Genomic DNA, 7,032 nt, shown 5'->3' on the forward strand with positions numbered 1-7,032 from the left:
CAAACATCTAGCTTGTGATACCAAAAGACAAATGCAATTGGTCAAATATATAAGAGAAATATGGACTGGGCAAGCCATGGCTGTGAAGAACCTGTGGCTTTACAGCCAAAGGAAAGCAAAAAAAGGAAGACAAAGGAGAGTGATGGATGGGGTGCCACAGGCCGTCTGGGAGAGCAGAGAAGCCAGTCAGCCAGCATGGAGAGGGATCAGGAGGATCAGAAGGGTGAAACAGGTTTGAAAAAAGTGGGAGGAAAAAAAAGAGGGAAACAGAAGGGTAAACCATGGGAATGCGATGAAAATGTGTTTGTGAAAAATTGAGATGCAATGTCTGTGGACGTTTTGTTGGTTTGGTGGTGGGAAAAGAATTGTAACTATGCGTGGTAGGCAAATACCTCGTACAATAAAATACCTTGTGCGAATGAATGTGCGGGCATGAGAGAAATCAAGCACAGTCTATCAGCAATGGTCCTGCCCTTGGGAGAAAGGCCAAGTATATATTCGAGGCAATTGTTGCCAGAGTGTGCAAGCCCCTGGGGCATATCCGAAGTCTGAGCCAGATGGGTTATGTGTATCTCAACCTGGAACAGGCAGCTTTTTATCAGACTTTTCTGTCCAAAGTAGGGAGGTGCTGCTGCCCTCCTCCACGCTGAGCCCAGCCCTGGAGGTAGCTGGGCAGGCTGGGATTCTACTCTGGGGCCCACAAAGAGGTGGCTCCAGCTTCAGGCCCATCCCAGGGCAGTGCTCACTTTGGGCTTGCCACGCCATTGGCTCCTGAGGCCCAAGGTGCGCCAAGGGCAGTCCAGTACCCTTTAGGGTGTGGTTTCCTCATGCCCCAGGCAGTGAAGAGTGTAGCAACGAGACACTGGCTCAAATTGGGAACCATTATCCACATGTAAAGCCCTCAGAGACAAATCTGATGGGAACGATGACCAGATTAAAATGTTGAGTTCTGTCATCGTGAGCCTGCTAGTCACTTGGCCTCAGCACCGAGTCCTCCCTCTTCAAGTCCTCCAAGATGAGACAGTGGAGTTCAACTGCCTGAATGGCCATCCTCACATCCCCACGGGGCAGGCTTGGGTCAGCGGGGCCACAGCTCACTGCCCCACCCACCCAACCACAACAGCCTCTTTCCATCTCAGTGTCCTGCTCCAGCTCCAAATCCTTAGGAGAATACTTTCCATGGTCCCTGGGATTGTGACACCCTCATCATCACACCTTTGCCAAGCGAGCCTTCCAGGACTGGCCCAGGAAAGCACCTCTCTTTGTTCCTTGCGCTGCCAGCTCGTTTGACAGGCTTGGATCTGACCTGGCTGTTGCAGCATCACCTATCCCCCTCCTCTGCCCCCCAGTCCCTGTCCCTTCCCCACCCCTCGCTTCTGTTCCCCTGCCCTGAAGGCTGCCAGTTTATTCCTTTTGGAGATGAACTCATTGTTGACTTTAACTCACTTCGATGTTTCCCAGGGAAGCAATCTGGCGGGAGGCCCACCGCAGCTCCTTGAAGAAGACAGCCAGGCCAGGGCCAAGACTGGGTGCCAGGGGCCTTGGAACTGCCAAAATGCCTCCCATTTTATGGACAGGCCTGGCTCACCCTGAAGACATTCCAAGTATTTAATCAACAGTCCATGGTACATATTGGGTTGCAGAGGGAGCCCTCAGAAGCTGGCCTTTTAGGAGACAAAACTCAGCCAGAGGAAGGAGCTGGCCTTCTCCATGGACCAGGCTGATGCTCAACAGATGGAAAAAGTGCAACCCAATAACAAGGATCAATAACCGAAGACTGACAGCTGCAGAGACCTGGCCTGAGGGGCCCCCCTGAGGACTCGGTTCTGCCTCTTTCCCACACCAGACTGAGTCCAGCCAGGAATCCATCTCACCCACCTCCCTGCACCAAGCTCCGGGAGAGCGAACGAGCGAGGGAGGAACCATTTTTCACATACTTTCTCTTTCAAAATGTAGCCCTGTTTCGCAATTTCCTACTTAAGTTCTGGAAGGCTCTAGGGCAGAACCCAAGCCACCTTCTCTAGCCACTGGCCTGGGTCTCCCGTCACCAAGAACCTGGTAGGCTAGCGGTGACAGAGAAAGGAAGGGGCCCAAATTTACTAACTCTCCCACTGTCCCCATCCATGCCAGCTCACCCAAGGGTCTATTTAGTGCAGGTCACTCTCTCTCTCTCTTTTTGTAGAGACAAGGTCTCAGTATGTTGCCCAGACTGGTCTTGAACTCCTGGCCTCAAGCTGTTCTCCTGCCTCAGCCTCCCAAAGTGCTGGGATTAGAGGCATGAGCCACCATGCCCAGCCTCACATTCTTGATGCTAAAGGAGCTTCAACCAAGCCTCCAGCCAAAACCTGTTTATTGTTCCCCGTGTGTTGGCTTTCTCTTGGGAGAGCCAGAAGGCGCGCCACACCAAAGCAGGTGCACCCAACCCTGGTATGCTCACATCTCAGCAACCCCTGAGGCACCTAATCTTCAGATCTTCTCTACTCCCCTATAACTAGGCTTTTGTTCTGGCTCACTTTTACTGGCAGTACTAGACAGTATTCCAGCCCTTTTGCAATGAATCCATTTAGTCCTTAAAAATGAAACCTGTTCTCTCTGATTGTTTTCCTCCTACCTTATCACTGTTCACTTGGGTTTCCACCTGTTGCCTATTTAAATCTGGTCTGGACCACAGCTGGAGAAGTGAGACGCAAAAAGCCAGCACCTGGGTTGCTGGCCCTGCATCAGGGACTTGTAATAGAGCCCAAGAAGCTCACCCTTTTCCTAAATTCCCTCTCAGTCCTCCTACACCAAACCAAACAAACGAGAAAGAAAAAAATCCCCACTTAAGTAAACAAATCCAGAAAACACAACCCCATCACCCAAAATATTGAAATGGAAAACAAATCTACACTCTGGAGATTTGATCTGAAACATACCAGAGCTGGAACTGCGTACGGTGGCCAGAAATGTGTTAGTCTGGGCGAATCTGTGGCCCTGTAGAGGAAAAAGCTAACATTTTCCAAATAACAATGTGGGCACGTAACAACCACATACAATCATGTGCTGTTGTTGCCTAAACCTGGGAATAGGGTTAGGCAGCTCCACATCTTGACATAGATTCCCTCTCTCCAGCACTCACTTGTCCTAAAAAGCACAAGGTGTGATGTCTGGACCAACTCTGGGCTGCTCTCAGCCCTTACCGTCTCTGCCTCAGGTGGGCTGCTTCTAGGGTTGCGAGCAGGTTTTGAAACACACACCCCTCTCCAGCTAAAGACAGGACAGAGTGAGACAGATAGGAGTAGGTCCAGGTGGGGCTAATTGTTTTTTAAGAATGTAGTGGGATCGCATCTGAAAGCACCCAGTGTATCAGTATCAGATGATCTTGCCAGTAATTCTGCAGATGTAGAAGCTCAAGTGTGGGATGTACATCAGTGGATTCAGGACTTCCTGAAACCCATGCTATGTTCCTTATCTTAGCTGCCTAGGGCCTCAAGAGCAGCTTTAGGTGGCTCAAAGATGTGATGTAGAGAAGCGGGATGGCTCAGAGCATCACAGAGTTGATGGCAGGAGATACAGGAGGATCCAGCTCATTCTTTGATGTTGCTTAGGTTCTGGATTTCTGCTTTGATGCTGGTGTAGAGGAAAGCTTATGACAGTGCTTCTCAAATTGTTAAATATCTGCACAAATTTCCTAAGGGATCGTCTTACAAGGCAGATTCAGATTCTTTAGGTCTGGGTAAGGCCTGAGATTCTGTATTTTTAGCAGCTTCCAGATGAGGCCAAGGTCGCTGGTCCATGGCCACACTTTGAGGAGCAAGAGCCTAAGGGTCAGGGACAAATCAGAGCCAACGACAGCCAAGACATACTGGGACTGAGGATTGATGCCCTGAAGTGAGAAACAGAAGGACAAAGAGAATCAATGGTGCACAAAAATAGAGTCAGAGGCTGAAGTGGGAACAGAGAAGGTCAGGGTGACAAAAAGAGGGACTGAGAAGACAGAGTTAGAGACGCAGAGAGGGACAAAGGCAGAGGGAACACAGAGATGGAAGATGGATGGCACAGAGAGACTTGCAAAGACACAGCCAGGGTCAAGGAGAGGAGACAAGGCAAAGAGTGAGGGAAGAGGGGCTGGGGCTGGCTGTGGGCAGTCTGTGACTGGCAGTGAAGATCACAGGTGTAGACGGGACAAGACCTGCAGGTGCACAGACATGAAATCCCCCACCTTCCTCACCTCCCAGCCTTCCCATACCTGCATCACTCTGTCCTTGCTCCTGCAGAGCCATTCCTCCCCATGGAACCTTCTACTACTGATTTCCCCTTCTCTTGCCTGTGTACTCAACTGCTTTCTCTTAAGTGCACCCCTCCCGGAAGGTTTTAAACACCATCAAGTCTTTCCCATCTAAAGAAAAAAGGTATCTCTTGACTCATATTTCTTTCTAGCTCCTGTCCTATTTCTCTTCCCCTTTTTCACAGCTAAGGAATTGTCTGCTTCCATCACACTCCCCAAACACTGCTGCTAAGCTTCTGTTGGCACACGTTGCTGAGTCCAATGGTCACTTTCCAGTCCTCTTTTGCTTGATCTCTCCCTCCTTCTTGCCAGCTTCCGGGACCTGATATTCCCCTGGGTTTCCTCTTGCCTGCTCCTTCTTTAATTCACCCTTTGTGATCTGATCTTTATATTTACGGGGCCTTTATATTAGAGCTGGGCCCAGACTCCTCTCTTCAACCAGTGCTGTCTTTTCAGTTGAGCTCTTCCAAACCCACAGCCTCGATTGCCTTCTGTACACCAGTTTACATTCCATCCTGAACTCCGCCTGTACAACTAAACTTGTGTTTATGTCTAAGCAATGTCTGCTCACCATCTTTACCAGGATGTCTCAGAGGTACTACAAACTCAACGTGGTTGAAATCAGATTTATGTTCTTCCTTCTTCTCCCAAACTGGTCTTCCTCGCAGGTTTCCCATCTCAGAACACAGCACTGTCATCTGTCTGGGTGTTTGAGTCAGAAACAGAGATTTCGTCCTTGATAACTCCTCCCCATCTCTCCCCTCTTCCACATCCAATGCATCACCAAACTCTGTCAACTTTATGCCCCAAATACCTTTTGATTTTGCTCACTTCTCTCCACTTCCACTGCCACCACCCTAGTTCAAATCTCTAACATCTCTCACCTAGGTGACAGCAACAGCCTCCTAAGCAGCCTCTCATTAATCTGTCTTTCAAGCTACAGACGAAGTGGTCTTTACAAAATGTAAATCTGCTTGTTTTGGCCTGCTGCTTAAAACCCTTCAGCAGCCTCCTTTGGCTCTGAGAATAAAGGGCCGACTCCAGGCAATCTTTCTAGAATCATCTGAAATCATTTGCCCTCGAGACCTTCCAGCTATACTGGCTTTCTTTCAGTTCCTTGGCCAAAGTATTTTCTGTCACAGGACAATTGCTTATGTGTGTCTGTAGAACTGTGCTGTCCACCATGGTAGCCACTGGCCACATGTGGTTATTGGGCGCTTGAAATATGGCTAGTGCAACTGAAGAACTGAATTGCTAATGTTATTTAATTTTAATTGGCTAAATTTAAAATTTAAAAACATACATCATTCAGTTACAGAAAAACTGTTAAGTATTCTTAAAACAACTTGGGTATGTGTATCTTCTTTTTCAACTTTAGTTTTTATGCAATGTAATTACAGATCAGGTATTTCTGGTGAAAATTTAGCATCCAAATTAAGATATGCTGTGAGTGTAAAAATATACATGGAACATTGAACACTTAGTTTTAAAAATGTAAAAGATCTTACTAATTTTTTTTTACTTTGATCGCATGTTAAAAAGATAATACTTTGGGGCCAGGTGCAGTGGCTCATGCCTATAATCCCAGCACTTTGGGAAGCCGAGGCAAGAGGATTGCTTCAGCCCAGGAGTTCAAGACCAGACTGGGCAACATAGTGAGACCTCGTCTCTATGAGGAAAAAAAAAAAGATAATACTTTGCATATATATAGTTAAATAACAGATGTAATTTTTTTTTTTTTATACTGTGGCTACCAGAAAAACATTTCCTTTTTTTATTACTTAATTTTTTTTTTGCACACCAGGCTGGTCTCAAACTCCTGGGCTCAAGTGATCCTCCTGTCTTTGCCTCCCAAAGTGTTGGGATTACAGGCGTGAGCCACCCTGCCTGGCTTTTTTTTTTTTGAGACAGTCTCGCTCTTTTGCCCAGGCTGGAGTGCAGTGGCATGATCTCGGCTCATTGCAACCTCCACCTCCCGGGTTCAAGTGACTCTCCTGCCTCAGCCTCTGAGTAGCTGGGATTACAGGTGCACACCATCACACCTGGCTAATTTTTGTATTTTTAGTAGAGACGGGGGTTTCACCATGTTGGTCAGGCTGGTCTTGAACTCCTGACCTCGTGATCTGCCCACCTCAGCCTCCCAAAGTGCTAGGATTACAGGCATGAGCCATCGCGCCCGGCCCAAAAACGTTAAATTAAATATGTGGCTCACGTATTTCTACTGGACAGCAGCAGTCTGTCTTAAATCCTTCTACCCATCCTTCAGAGTTAGGCTCAAATATCACATCCTCTGAGACACCTCCCTGAGAGAAAGTATTTTATTTTTATTCTGTTTTATTCACTTTCATAGCTATGCATAGATGCCAGTGGTCGCCTGCCCTTGGCACCATCCTTTTGTAGTTATATATGTGTTTGTACGATTCCCCGGTGCATGCCTATCTTCTTCCCCACCAACCTCTAAGCTCCACAAGAGCAAGGCCCGTGTTTGGCTCCTCCCTGGAAACCTAGCATCTAGTCCAGAGCCTGGCACACACTTCAGAATGCCACAAGGAGTTATTCCATCCACTGCCCTGCCTTTGGGCGGGATTGTCCCCAACCATCACTGGAAGCCTATGCACTCCTTTTCCCCGGCAGTGCCACTAGCCCTTCAGTATATAGATTCTGCCTCTCCCAGATGGAAAGTCCTCCTTTATAGCTGACCAGAATCCCTCCTGCTGCAAGATGGCCGGGGCCCTTTCTCCCATCCTTTAAGGGGAATTACAGCA

The sequence above is a fragment of the Nomascus leucogenys genome, chromosome 12 (genome assembly GCF_006542625.1).
Source record: "Nomascus leucogenys isolate Asia chromosome 12, Asia_NLE_v1, whole genome shotgun sequence".
Lineage (NCBI taxonomy): Eukaryota > Metazoa > Chordata > Mammalia > Primates > Hylobatidae > Nomascus > Nomascus leucogenys.